Source organism: Leucoraja erinacea, chromosome 4, assembly GCF_028641065.1.
Source record: "Leucoraja erinacea ecotype New England chromosome 4, Leri_hhj_1, whole genome shotgun sequence".
Taxonomy (NCBI): Eukaryota; Metazoa; Chordata; class Chondrichthyes; order Rajiformes; family Rajidae; genus Leucoraja; species Leucoraja erinaceus.
The window spans coordinates 19,573,320-19,588,680 of record NC_073380.1 but is presented as its reverse complement, the minus strand read 5'-3'; positions in this window follow the sequence as shown (position 1 = coordinate 19,588,680).

The following is a 15,361-nucleotide window of genomic DNA, read 5'->3' as shown; positions in this document are numbered from 1 at the left end:
AGTTGGGGAAGAGCAGAAAACAAAGAAGGGAAAACAGAAAAGGAGGTGAGGGACTGAAGGCAGAGGGGAAAAATTATGAGGAGGGATTGATCAATGGGTCCCTTCAAACTTCTGCACCCACCCAATGGATTGGCCCCAGCATTGTAATCAGGCCCCTTGCCATAATCACGTTACCACGATAAGGACCATCAGGGCCATAGATTGCAGTATCTGGTGCAGAATGTTATGATCTTTATCAGTGCTCAGTGGACAATGAAGGCTCGAGGTTATGACCATCTGATCCAATTTTTGTTGGTAAGTCAGAAACACTTGCACACATATTGATAACAATATATGTACATGCACAGTACAATTTCCCACTGGGTAGGACTTCGACAGAAATAAATTGAGATACTTCAACGCATGTTGAAGATACTTTTTGTATGTTTATTATGCATAATAAATAGACAATTTTTTTTAAATTATCTAATTTCAAATCTATTATCTCTCCTTAGACTCCCAATTTTCTAATAACGCAAAAGATTCAGTTTAAAGATGTAGCCTTGAAAGCAACTAAGCACTGTTTCAGATTCACAGATACCAAAATTATAATTTGAAAATATTGTATTTAAACAGAGGGTGACATTTTATGATGGCTGTGCCTTCATCTGTGTTGAGACAATGCATCAATAATTTATCTGCTTATCTGTTACATTCATCTGAAATTATAGGGCACCATTAATATGATTTACTTTCCATGCTATGACACCAGAAATGAAAGATGGCACTGATCTAAAAATCGGGAGAAGAGATGGGGAGGGTAATGGAAGGCGAAGTCAGAGAAAGGTTCAGAAGAGGTTTTTAAAGATGTGGGGAGATAAAACAATGTAAAAACGTTTCATAAGTGTTTTCCAGGCTGAGACATGATATCAGACTCTACCACCTAAACAATTATATTATAATCATGGACAGAAACAGCCATAAGGAAAGGAAGCAGATATAAGCCAGGACTGAGCTTTTAAATAAAAAATACCGAGCAATATAAAGCTTGCAGATGGAAGGAACTACAGATACTGGTTCACAAAAGAATAGAAGATATTGAATTTATACAGAGGGTGAAATTTTATGATGGCTGTGCCTTCATCTGTGTCAAGACAATGATACTGCATTGTGATTCGAACTCGGGTCTAAGTTGTTCGGGCCTCTGTATTTCTAGTACAGAGTTAATGTTTTCTAATTAACAGCAGTGAGAGATACAAATTTGCATTAAATGGTGATAATATGTTCAAGTAACATCCAGAGAAAAATACATTGGAAATGGAATGGTAATTCGAAACTGTGAAGGGACAAGTGATAAATGACCCAGGTCACTGTTAATCTTGGTTACTCAACTGTGTGGAAACTGCAATTAACAAGTACATTAACTAATTAGAGTACCTACAAGTACATGGACTAATTGAGTCATACAGCATGAAAGCGGACCCTTCGGCCTAGCTTGCCAATGCCGATGAGGGGACTCATCAGCACTAGTCCCACATGCCCCCATATTCCTCTACACCTTTCCTATCCATGTACCCATCCAATGTCTTTTAAATGTTGTTATAGAACATATCTCAACTACAGCTTGTTCCATATACCCATCTCCTTCTTTGTGAAAATGTTGTCCCTCACATTCCTATTAAATATTTCCCTCTCACCTGTATTCCCCTACTCTGGGTATAATTGAGGATAATTGATAATCTGAGGATAATTACAGCTGCACATCATCAAATATTTTTTAAATTTCAAGTGGAGCAGACATCACATGAAGTAGTAGCAAATCCCCATTGTTATTTTTTGGGTTAGTTTAGAGAATCAGTATGATTAAACTTCACCCAAAATCTCCAAATGGAAGTAAATGTCCAGTGAATAATATCCGCTGAATCAATATAACAGAAAATACCACTGATATGCAAAAGCATTACTCAGCCCATCTGCAACTTCAGAAGAGGAAAGGGGAAGGACAGGAGAAAATTTAAATCTAGTTTAGCTTTGTTAAATAGGCTCTTTGACCCACTGAGTCCACACCGACCAATAATCACTTGTACACTGGTTCTATCCTATGCACTAGGGGCAGTTTACAGAAACTGATCAGCCTACAAATCCGCAAGTCTTTCGAATGTGGGAGGAAACCAGTGCACTGGCAGAAAACCCACATGGTCACAGGGAGAATGTACACATTTCATACAGAAAGCACCTGTAGTCAGGATCGAACCCGGGTCTCTGGCGCTTTAAGGCAGCAACTCTACCGCTGTGCCGTCAATACAAAGTAATTACAGAATATGTTGTGTTCGATAATATGTTTACATCACAAACGCTGTCAAAAATTGTGAAATTTGTGCCTGCTTAACTTACAAAGGATTGCAGCCTGTAAAAAGAGTTACTTAGGCTAATTGACTATACCATGTTTTGAAAAAAAGGACAATACTTTAAAAGTGCCTGACTATGTCAGGCGATTGACATCATTAGTTAATGACTTCTGAAAGGCAATGAATTGTCCTCAGCCGTGTGAAGTCGTATCAAATAACTGCAAGCAAATTGGTGTGTCTGGAGCTTTGCTTGTGACCAGTTTATTAATGGATTGGTGTCTGATAGGACTGCTTTCTTTCTTATTTTGTGCCAATAATAGCCTGCCATTATGCAGGAAATCAGCCAATGCAAGGTTCCAAATCAACCCACTGCATCTGCAGATATTATGCTGTGAAAGTAGCTAAGATTCTAATGTGCATTTATCTTCCCATTAAGATTCCATGGGGTATTCAGAGCAATACTACAGCTCACTATATGAAAACCTGAGCTCTTTTGATTATGATTAATTAGCTGCTCGATGTTCAAACAAAACACAAAGGTATGAAACAAAAGGATCTGTGCAATGCTTGTTTAACTCAGATTTTCAGTGATGATTTTGAACATTCATAGAATAATACTGCACAGGAACAGGCCCTTTTACCCACAATGTCCATGCTGAACATGATGCCATCTCCAATAATCTTACCTTCCTGCATGTTTAGTTTAGTTTAGTTAAAGGTACAGCGTGGAAACAGGCCCTTCAAACCACTAAGTCAGCGCTGACCAGCGATCACCCATACACTAGTTATATCCTACATGCTAGGGACAATTTACAGAAGCCAATTAACCTACAAACCTGCACGTCTTTAGGATGTGGGGGAAATTAGAGCACCCAGAGAAAACCCATGCTATCACAGGGAGAATGTACAAACTTCGTATAAACAGTGCCCATAGACAGAATCAAACCCGAGTCTCTGGCGCTGTAATCCTCAACAGTACCACTGCGCCACAGTGCCTCAAAATCCCATGATCCATACCCCTTCAGACCCTGCATATTCATTCATGTGCCTATCTGGAATATGGAATATAGAACAGTACAGCTCAGGGACAGGCCATTCATCCCACAATGTCTGTGTTGAACATGATGCTAAGATTAACTCTGCCTGCATTCACTGCATATGCCTGTCCAAAAGTCTCTCAAATGCCACAATTATATCTGCCTCCACCAACACGTCCTGCAAACACTCACCGTCGTCAGTGTTTAAAAACTTGTCCCACTCATCACCTTTAAATTTTACCCCTCTTACCTTAAAGCTATGGCCTTTTGTATTGGATATTTCCATCCTAAGAAAAGGGTTCTGACTGTCTACCCTATCTATGCCTCTCCTAATTTGATATGCTTGAATCAGGTCACCCCTCAACCACCGATGTTCCAAAGAAAACAATCCGAGCTTGTCCAGCCTCCCCCTGTGGTGAATACCCTATAATCTAAGCATTGTTCTGGTACATCTCCTCTGCATCCTTTCCAAAGCTTCCACTTGCTTCCTGTGATTGGGGTTTTAATCCCCAAGATCCCTCTGTACATCAATGCTGTTGAAGGCCATGCCATTAATTATATATCTTCTCACTTTCATTTGACCTCCCAAAGTGCAACACCTCACATTTACTTGGATTAAACTCCATTTGCCATTTCTCTGCCCATTTCTGTAGTTAATCCATATTCCACTATATACTTCGACAACCTTACTCACAGTTCATGACCCCAGTAATCTTAGTGTCATCTGCAAATTGACCAGCCAACCCAACTATGTTTACATCCATTTATATCGCAAACACCAGCAGTCCCTGTACAGATCCCTGCGGAACTCCACTGGTCACAGACCTCCAGCTTGAATATTGTTCCACCAAAACTCTGTCGTCTAACAGTAAGACAGCTCTGAATCTATACGAGCAAGTCACGATTCATTCCATGCATCTTAATCTTCTGGAGCAGCCTACCATGGGGGAATTCATCAAATGCCTTAGTAAATTCCATGCAGTGCCAGATTTAGATGAAGAGAGGCCTTAGGCAGTTCCACTTGTGAGGCCCCCCCCCCACAATCCCCCATCCCCATGACTAGAGGAAGATGGAAGAGTCCACCAGATTGACACCGATTTGCAGCCGAGTGTGGCCAATGAGATAAGGGGCTGGAAAGCTGCACTTTTTTGTTTATTTATTTATTGCCAGTGCTAGTGTCATCGGCTCAAAACACTGAAATGGAGGGCAAGGAAAATTACGAAGGGTTGTTTAGAGACTACAGTGCATTGTGAGAGCATATGTAAGAAAGGCCTATGACAGTGTCAAAAATATTATACACCTTGCAGAGCTCTCACTTAATATTTTATCTCTGTTGTCAGCCGGGCAACCTTGGCAGCTTTTTAAGTTGCCAAATGACCGTTTAGATGGTCATTAAAGATGGCTTGCTTGACGCGTGCGATAATATGCTCGGACGAAGTGCGTAGTTACCAGTCGGAATTATGCTCAATGAAGCATTCACATATTATTTCTGCTTCAAATAAAGTCACAAACTAAACATATTCACCAATCAAGACATGATATATACCACAATGACATGCAGCAAAATTATAATACAGTATCTCAACTCTTTTTACACGTTGCAATGAGTGCAATTTCTATTATTTATTTCCACTTCCAAACAAAAATGTGGTTGGATTATTTCACGTATGATCAACCTCGGTGAGACCAAGCGCAGGTTTGGCGATCGCTTCGCCCAACACCTTCGTTCGGTTCACGATAACCATCCTGATTTCCCGGTGGCTCAGCACTTCAACTACCCCTCCCATTCCGAATCTGACCTATCTGTCCTGGGCCTCTTCCATGGCCAGAGTGAGGCCCTCCGTAAATTGGAGGAGCAGCACCTCATATTTCGCTTGGGCAGTTTACACCCCAGCAGTATGAACATTGGCTTCTCCAATTTCAGGTAGTCCCTGTTTTCTCCTCCCATTCCCAGCTCTCCCTCAGGCCACTGTCTCCGCCTCTTCCTTTCTTCTTCCCGTCCCCCCCACCCTCACATCAGTCTGAAGAAGGGTCTCGACCCGAAACGTCGCCTATTTTCTTCGCTCGTTAGATGCTGCCTCACCCGCTGAGTTTCTCCAGCATTTTTGTCTTTCCATTCACACAAGTTCTGTTATCCCACTTTCCTCACCACTCCCTACAATGCGTCTTTGGGATGTGGGAGGAAACCCACACGCTTGCAGGGAGAATGTTCAAATTCAACACAGACAGTGCCCGAGGACAGGATCGAACACAGATCACTGGCATGTGAGGCAGCAAGTCTCCCAGCTGTGCCAATATATTTGGTTTTCCAACACACAAAAAAATATGCATTGACAACTTTGGTTACTAAAAAAGTGAAAATATCATTTTTCAGTTTTAAGTCTCCAAGTGACGCTATGTCACCCTTTACAACTACTGTATGTTCTAATTCAGTTCAAGACTATGGGGCAGTACATTGGCCATAAATTTGCTGACTAAAAGTGTCAGAGATCCGGAATTGATCCTGAATATGGGTGCTGTCTGTATGGAGTTTGCTCCTTTTCCCTTTAATCACATGGGTTTTCTCCGGGTTCTCTTGTTTCCTTCCACATTACAAAGGTGTGCAGGAATCTATTTCAGACCCAAACCAAAACGTAATATTCTCCTTTTGTCCAGAGATTCTGTCTGACCTGTTGAGTTACTCCAGCTTTTTGTGTCTATCTTCAGTTTAAACCAGCATCGGCAGTTCCTTCCTACACACACAATACTATATGAAAGAACTTTATTAATCCCAGGAGGGAAATTGTGTGTGTGTGGGTATTTATATTGCACACACACACACACACACACACACACACGCACGCACGCACACACACACGCACACACACACACACACACACACACACACACACACACACACACACACACACACACACACACACATATATCACTCAAAAATCTCTATCAAGTTATTAAGCACAATCTACCATTCATTGTACAAAGCCATGTTAACTGTCCTAAATTAACTCAATCTCTTCAAATGGGAGTAAATCCTGTCCCGAAGAATTCTCTACAATAACTTTCCTGTCACTAACATGAGGCTCACTGGTCTATAATTATCTGGATTCTCTGCACTTCCCTTCTTAAACAAAGGAACAACTGTAGCAACCCTCCAGTGCTGCGGGACTTTGCCTGTAACTAGAGAAGATGCAAAGATCTTCGTCAAGGCTCCATCCATTTCCTCTCTTGCCTCTCTCTCAATAACCTAGGATAGATCCCATCAGGTCCTGCAAATTTATCCATCCTAATGCTCTTCAAGAGACCCAATACCTCCCCCTCCTTAATCTCAAACTCCCCTTGCACATTGATTTCACTGTTCAACTCCAGACTGAAAATAGATGCAAAGTGGTTATTTTAGTACATTCCCTGACTCTAAGCACAAATTCTCTAATTTATCCTTAAGTGGCCCTACCTTCTCCGTGGTTATCCTGTTTTTAATGTAGGTATGAAAAGCTTTGAGATTTTCATTAATCCACCATTTTGGGGCCCCCTTTGGCCCTTCCCATTGTTCGTTTGAGATGATTCCTCCTCCTTTTATATTCCTTAAAGGCCCTGTCATCAAACCTGAAAACCATTCTAAATGCCACGATCATATCTGCCTTCACCACCAAGCCTGGCGTTCCAGGAACCCACCACTATCTGTCTAAAATGTCTTGCCCCATACAAAACTTTAAACTTTGCCCCTCTCACCTTAAAGCTATGCTCTCTAGTCTTTGACATTTCCGCTCTGGGAAAAATATTCTGACTGTCTACCTTTTCTATGCCTCTCATCTATATTACTAAAAGTCTGATCTTGACCACTTTCTGTTGTTCTGTATATTGATTTTAGAAAAAACGCTGCCACTTACGGCTGTGATTTTTGGCCACCTTACTCAGAGGCCCTTTTCCGGGATTTTTCCCATCGATGAAAAATAAAAGAGTTATTAGTGTTTAAGAAATGTTGAGATTCTCTCTCCTGAAGGCCACGCCCCTTCCGGAGGGACTATAAAACCCAGAAGTGTCGAGTGCCTCAGTCAGTCTCTGCAAGATGGGGGAAGCAAGAGGGTCACGTCTCTCAGTCTGAGCTGCGAATAACACTGAACACATTTCTACTAAACTGTGAGTGACCTTGAGTGCCCTTAATGTGGTTTGAAAATGAAAATGTGGTTGGTTTTAAATAAAGCACAGCAAATGGTTGTTGGTGGTGGTTGGTTTGAAATAAAGCACAGCAAATGGTTGTTGGTGGTGGTACACAAAAATGCTGGAGAAACACAGCGGGTGCAGCAGCATCTATGGAGTGAAGGAGATAGGCAACGTTTCAGGCAGAAACCCTTCTTCAGACTGGTGGTGGCTGATTTGAAATAAAGCACAGCAAATGGTTGTTGGTGGTGGTCGGTTTGAAATAAAGCTGGAAGTGTGGGTGTTGCTCATTCTCTGCAAGATGGGAAAGGGAGAGGTCACGACTCTGTCTGAGCTGTGAATCAACTGAACACACTGACTGTCAACTGAACTGTGAGTGTGGTGTTTATGTGGTGTTTTTGTGTGGGTTTTATGGTGGTTTCACCCTGCTTGAAATGGTATAAAACTGCATTTGAATTTGGTGGCCTTGCACCCTGCTTGAAATGGAATTTCAAGGAATAGCCGTGAGTCAACTGCCAGCCCACCAGCCGTGAGTGAGCTGCCAGCACATCAGGCTTGAGTGACTGAGCTGCCAACCCAAGAATCCATTTGGCCCACGATGTCCATGCTAGCCATCTGGAAACCAGTCCCTTCAGCCCACAACACCTATACTAGCACTCCAGAAAGCTCCCCCCAAAGTAATTGGTGGAGAGGTGGAATATTGCGTTGGGGGACTAGCAGTCCCGTGTGGGCCCAATGGGCCCCACTTAGTCTTGTAATTGTATAGACCTCTACAACAGAACTTAATGACCATGCATTTTCACAACACTTCTGAAATTATTGTTTCTGCTTAAAAATGTAAGATTAAATTACATTTTAATTATATGTTCTTAATTTAAGTAATACGTTATAAATGCTGAGTTTGTCTAATTTTGCTTATTACCTGCAGCAGAGTCAAAGGGAGCTAAATAGATCAACTTCAAATAACTGGTTTGCACTTTGCAGTGTATGATGAGCCCAGGACACAGGTTGTGTGACAGTTTTGATATCCCTGCTCATTTACAATTTTTACTGCAGGTAGCCAGCACTAACCATGCTGTTCATTGGCTAAATATCTCAGCTGGCACCCGATATTTTAAGTAGCTGTCACTACTAAAAGTGTCCCTGCATGGCAAAATACCAGTTTACAACCCTTAAAGGCACTCTTGGGAACTCAGTCATTTGTATCCAACTTCGAATATGCAATCCTGAATAACCAGGGCAAAGTTCAGACCCATGTACATGCATAGAAGCCTGCAATTCTTTCTCTGCCACTTAATCTGTTCCAACTACCAAACCATATACGCACACTTGATGTTGCATTGTTAAAAATTAAAAACCTTCTAGTTCAGAGACAAATACAAATACAAAAACCCTCTTGAGCAAAAGACAAAGTGCTGGAGGAATTCAGTGGGTCAGGCAGCAACCGTGGAGGGAATGAATAGACAATGATTCAGTTAGAACCCTTCTTCAGACCCGTTTCTGATGTGAATCCCTCTTCAGTCTAAAGGAGGGTCCCAACCCAAATCGTCACCTCTCCATTCCCTCCACAGATGCTACCTGACTCACTGAGTTCCCCCAGCGTTTGCTTTTTCCTCAAGATTCCAGCATCTGCAGTCTCTTGTGTATCAAAAACCCCTTGCAGTCTGAAGCAGTCACTCCAGAAATATCACAGCGCAGACTGCTCGATTCTTTATTGCTTGACTTGAAGTATTTCCCCAGAGTCATCAAAGTCTCTGTAACTTTGCTGCCTCGCAGCGCCAGAGACCCGGACTCAATCCTGACTCAGGGTGCTCAATCGACAGAGTTTGTACATTCTCCATGTGACCGTGTGGGTGTTCGCCGTGTGCTCGTTGCCTCCCACATTCCAATAATGTTCAGATATGCAGTTTAATTGGCTGCTGTAAACTTGTCACTGGTGTGTATGAGAGAACTTGTGAATAGGTGATAGATGGACAGCGTGGACTCGATGGGCCCTACCTAGGGCCTGTTGCCACGTTGCATCTCCAAAGAACTAAAACATCTTGTGTATTTTGTAACAAATGTGTAAAAGAGCCAATTCTGCAACCTAATTCAGGAGATTGGGTGGGTGGGTGGGGGAGGAGAGGAGAGAGAGAAGCATTGCAGCTGCATATAAACAAAATATAAACATATTTAAGAACTAAATCATATTTCAGAAGTAAGTGTACCATGTGGTTCAACCTGGATATAAGACACGGTTGCACCAGACGCTGCTGTTTTGCCCAAAAATTGGAGTCAGAATAAAGTAGAATGTGTTTGGAGCTCTGGCCAAATTAAACAAAAGGTTTTTGCAGCAACGCTGAAAACGACAATGGGCAGGGTATTGATGATGGGTTTGGAATTCTGCTGCTCGTGAGGATGGCAGAGTTAGAGACCCTGTGTAACAGAGTGGGTTTTTGAGCAGGAGGACGCGGTGAGTAAAGCAGTAAATCGATGACTGCAATACACTGAGGTGTAAGAGGCACAAGCACAGTCAGCCATAAATGCACCTGCTGCAGTTGTTCTTTAAGGTGAACAACATAATTGATGTCCCAAGAAAGGAAATAGAACAAAGAACTGTTGACAGGCAGTGAGTGGAAAGGGATATTATTACTGACAGAATAGTCAGACGTTTTAAATGTGAATCCATGAATGAGATGAAACACAAACAAAGTCTCTTGCAAGGACATTGTAAAAAATCTTGAAAAAATATTAACCCGACATTGTCAGTTGTTGTCAAGATAATTCATTGGAAATGTATTAATATCATGCACCTTGCGAGCTGTGAAGCCTGCATGACTGACACCATGGTCATGGTGGAAGAGAATGGGAGGAAATGTAACGAGAATGAATCAGGGGTACAGCAGGAAACAGGAACGGTACTATGCTCAAGCTGTTGGATTGGACAGCTCGTAACCTCTGATTCAGAACAGAAGATGCTACCAAACGAGCAAGATCTACTCGCAACAACAACAACTTTTATTCAGCTGAACTGTACACTTATTTCCCTGATTCATGTTTGATTAATTCCAGAATACTTAATCTTATTTGCAGAATTATACTTTAAATAAGTCAAGATATCCCCTGAGTTTATTATTTTGTTGACATCTTATGAATCAAACACTTACTTACATGAAGAAGGGTCTCTAACCGAAACATCACCCATTCCTTCTCTCCAGAGATGCTGTCTGTCCCGCTGAGTTACTCCAGCATATTGTGTCTATCTTCAATTTAAACCGGCATCTGCAGTTTCTTCCTACGCACTTACTTACCAACATTATCATGAGAACACGTCTCTAATCAATTGAAATATGACACAAAAAGTAAACCGCTGGAGCATTCCATGGATCAAGCAGCGTCTGTGGAGGTAAAGGTGTGGTTGACATTTTGGGTCGAGACCCTGCATCAGTGCTTTGCAACTTGAAATGTATGCCAATCATTTGCCTCCACAGAGGCTGCTCAACCCACTGAGTTCTCCCACTAATTTGTTTTTTTGCATCAGATTCCATTGTCTGCATGCGCCTGTATTTCCAAAAATATGACCCATTCAAATCCAGAACCTCAAAACTGGCCTGTTTTCTTATTCTTTCATTCCTTACACAATTTGAAAATGTTTAATACACAGGGGAAAGATTTTGGAAAGGAATTAATGAAATTATTAAAATGCATCCTGATATGAATGTATCATAATTTCTTAACATAGCTACCAACCTCTCTTTAAAATTGGATCTTTTTTTTAGTTTAGCTTAATTTAGAGATACAGTGTGGAAACAGGCTCTTCGGCCCACTACTCTGCACCAAGCAGTGATGCTCGCACATTAACACTATCACACACAAACTAGGGATAATTTACAATTATACCAAGCCAAGAAGCCTACAAACCTGTACGTCTTTGGAGTGTAGGAGAAAACCAGAGATACTGGAAAAAAATAACACAGGTCATGGTGAGAACGTTCAAACCATACAGACAAGCACCCATAGTCAGGATCGAACCCGGGTCTCTGTCACTGTAATGGGCCTATCCCACTTAGGCGATTTTTTTCGGCGATTGCCGGCGACTGCCATTGGCGTAGCAGGTCGCCGAAGAAAAGGCTTACGACAATGTCTACAACAACCTACCACCTACTGGACGTTAAGCTACGGCAAGCTACCGACAACCAGGGACCCATTAGGCCGTCCACCTACGACCACACTTACGACAACCTACGTCCGCCCGCAACAAGCTACGACAAGGTAGGACAATTCAGTCACCGGTAGATGTTGCTGGTTGACGTAGGTTGTTGTCAATGGTATTCACCGAAGTCAGAACCAGTGACAACCTAGGTCATCCTGGCGACAACCTAGGTCATCCTGGCGACAACCTACGACAGCACCTACATCAGCAGAAGTCAAGCTACGATAACCACATGGTTGCCGACTGTCGCCGAAATGTTTTGAACATTTCAAAATCCAGCGGCAACCAGAAAAACGCTACGCATCTTTGGGCGACTGAGAAGACCTTACAAGCGACATCCTAGCGACCATGTGGCAACAGCCTAGTCACCTGTAGTCGCCTAAAAAATCACCTAAGTGGGACAGGGGCATAAGGCAGCATTGCTTCACCATCGTGACGCCCTATAAAGTTAATCGAAATTGAAACTGTTATCTTCTGCATCATCTTGTAAACATCTTGTAGCAAGCACTTGTAGAATTCTGGCTCAGATGGTGTGTAAGGATAACAGTCAGAGTCATGCAGCATGGAATCAGGCCCTTTGACCTAACTTGTTCATGCCGACCAAGACTCCCCATCTAAGTTAGTCCCATTTGGCCCATATTCCTCTGAACCTTTCCTATCCATGTATCTTTCCAAGTGTCTTTTAAACACTGCTGTAGCATCTACCTCAACTACCTCCTCTCTAAGTAAAAAAGTTGCCCTCAAGTTTGTATTAAATCTTGCCTCATTCAGCTTAAACTAGGTTCTTGATTCCCCTACCCTGGGTAAAAGGTTATGCATTCACTCTATCTGTTCTCTTCATGAAGGGAATACAAAGGATGTAGTACATCTAGATTTTCAGGAAGACAGAAAGACAGGCTAAGGAACAATCAGTAAACCTGTTGTGAAAAATAAAGACAAATAAGAATCTAACCATGGATAGAAAGGAATGAGAAGAGGCAAATTGTTGGGACATGTTTAAGTCGTGTTTAAGTCATGCGTTTCCAGTGACCTGTTCTCGTTCATTTTCACCACTCTTTACTTATATGGACAACAAAGTCCACAGAATGATAATAGTCTTGGTGATCCCAAATGAGATGTCTGGAGAATGCTGCTGTACACAAACAGACGAAAGAGTGGGCAGATAAGTGGAAGAGACACTCCAATTCAGCAAAACATAAATCATTTTAGAATTTTATTATTAGGATGCATTTTATTTATTCTTTTTTAAATTTTTTTATTTTTTATTTTTGTTTATTTTATTAGAAGTTAATACAGTACAAAACAGTACAGTGGAACCTAATTTTAGGTGCCAACTATGTCATGCCGTAATCCATTCTATGTACAACCTCTAGTTTTATGTTATGAGAAGGAAGTAAGTAAGACAAGAAAAAGAAAACAATAGAAAGAGAAAGAAGTGGAAAAATAGATGGTAGAGAGTAGAAAAATGTGAAGTGTGTATATAAAAAAAAAAATATTTAAAAAAAAAGTAGAAAGTAGAAATAGAAGAGAAGGCCCCTTAAAAGAGAATTTTTCAAATCTGTATTCGGAGATGTATATCTATCCACGTCATGAAAGGAAATCAGCAATCTTTACGGTACCGCTGCATCACATGATTCCAAAAAGTCGATGAAAGGAGACCAAGATGGTCATATTTATCTATTAGTCGGAGTCTCATTTCTTCAAGGCGTGCTATGTCCATCATATTCCTAATCCACATTTTAACAGTTTGTGTGGTTGTATTTTTCCAAAATTTAAGTATCAATTTCTTTCCAATTATTAACCCATAATTAAAAAAAACATTTTGGTCTTTATTTAAATTGGTATCTTCTCCTATTATTCCAAATATAATCCATTCCGTTTTGGGTTCTATTCTTGACTTGAAAAGCTTTGTAAATATATCAAATATATCACTCCAAAATTTATTCAACTTTGTACATCCTACAAATGAATGTGTTATATTAGCGTTTTGAAACAAACATTTATCGCATCTGGGAGAGACGTTTGGATAAAATTTATTCAACCTCGTTTTTGAATAATATAGTCTATGTAATAATTTGAATTGAATTAAATTATGTCTTGCATTAATAGAACAGTTATGTGTATTTATCAAATACTTTTCCCGCCTATCCTTCAAGATCTTTATCATTAGCTCTGATGCATTTTATTTATTCCAAATAGAATGGTATATTTCGTGACCTGAGAGTAGCAATACACCAATCATTCAAGGTAGAAGTGGAAAAGATAAAAGATGATAAAAAGAGGAATTAGACACCATTTTGTGAAGGTGAATCTATGTAAGACCCGTAGTTAGGCTATAATTTGCACATGGGAAGTGGAAATGGGTAATCCATTATGGGAAGCATATAATTAACAAGGAAAAACCAGTGGAATTGATTTGAAATAGGAAACACAGAAACAAGAGGAAGCCATTCTGCAATTCATGAAATGCATGTGATCTGTGCCAGCGTTCCAGATACCCTTTTCTGATCTTTGCCCTTTAATACTCTCATCTAACAAAGAGCAAGTTATCCCAGTTGGAAAAAAATAAAATATCCCGTTACCACCATCCCACTTTTCGGAGATAGAGTTGTAAATTTCCACAACCCTTTGTGCATAGACTGCCGACCGACATTTCTCACATGCGTCCCTATTTTTAAGATACTACCCTTCTTTTCAATGGAGGAAATAATTTCTGTGTGCCTCTATGGAACTAGCTGTCAGAGGAGTTAATTGAGGTATGTACAATCATAACGTTTAAGAGACATTTGGACAGGTACATTAATAGGTTCAGTTTGGAGAGATATGACCCGAGCGCAGGCAGGTGGGACTAGTATAGATGAGGCATGATGATATGATTCAATTGGAGACTCATAGAGTCATACAGTACAGCAACAGGCCCTTTTGCCCAACTTGCCACGTCAAACAAGATTCCCATCGAAGCTAGTCCCATTTATCCGCATTTGGCCCATTTTCCTTCAAATTTTGTAGATATTAATTCAAATTCTTTTATCATGTTTAACTCATCAATAAATCAACACTACCTTCTAAATTCAAAGAAACCCAATCCAAACTATACATGTAATACTACATGTTGTTTCTGAAAAGCAGCCAACACAATCAAAGAATTGTCACTCACCCCCAACCTCTCACCCCCCCCCCCCCCCCCCCCCTCCCCCCACCCCTTCTCCGCTCATTCCCTCATCTCCCTGCTTCCGTCAGGCAGAAGGTACAAAATCTTAAAAGTGAGCACTGCCAAACTATAGAACAGCATCTTCCCTTCTGTTATCATACTTCTGAAAGGTCCTTCCATAAGCTAGGGGACTATCTGATTGATCTTTGATCCATAGTGGACATTGGTCTTTGTCTATGGAACTGATGCACTACAATGCTGAGAATATATTCTGCACTCTGTATCTTCCCCTTTGCTTTATGTATTGCACTTGAGTGTGACTTGATTGTATGGTAGCATCTGATCTGCTTCGATAGCATGCTAAACACGTAACTATAAATAACCTAAGCCTAAACCGTTTAAGCACTCTGACATTTAGGATGATTGTGTTACACCCAATAAATGCTTGCCTGAGCTGCAATGCCTAATACTGAATGTAGTTTGTCAGATGGGATAC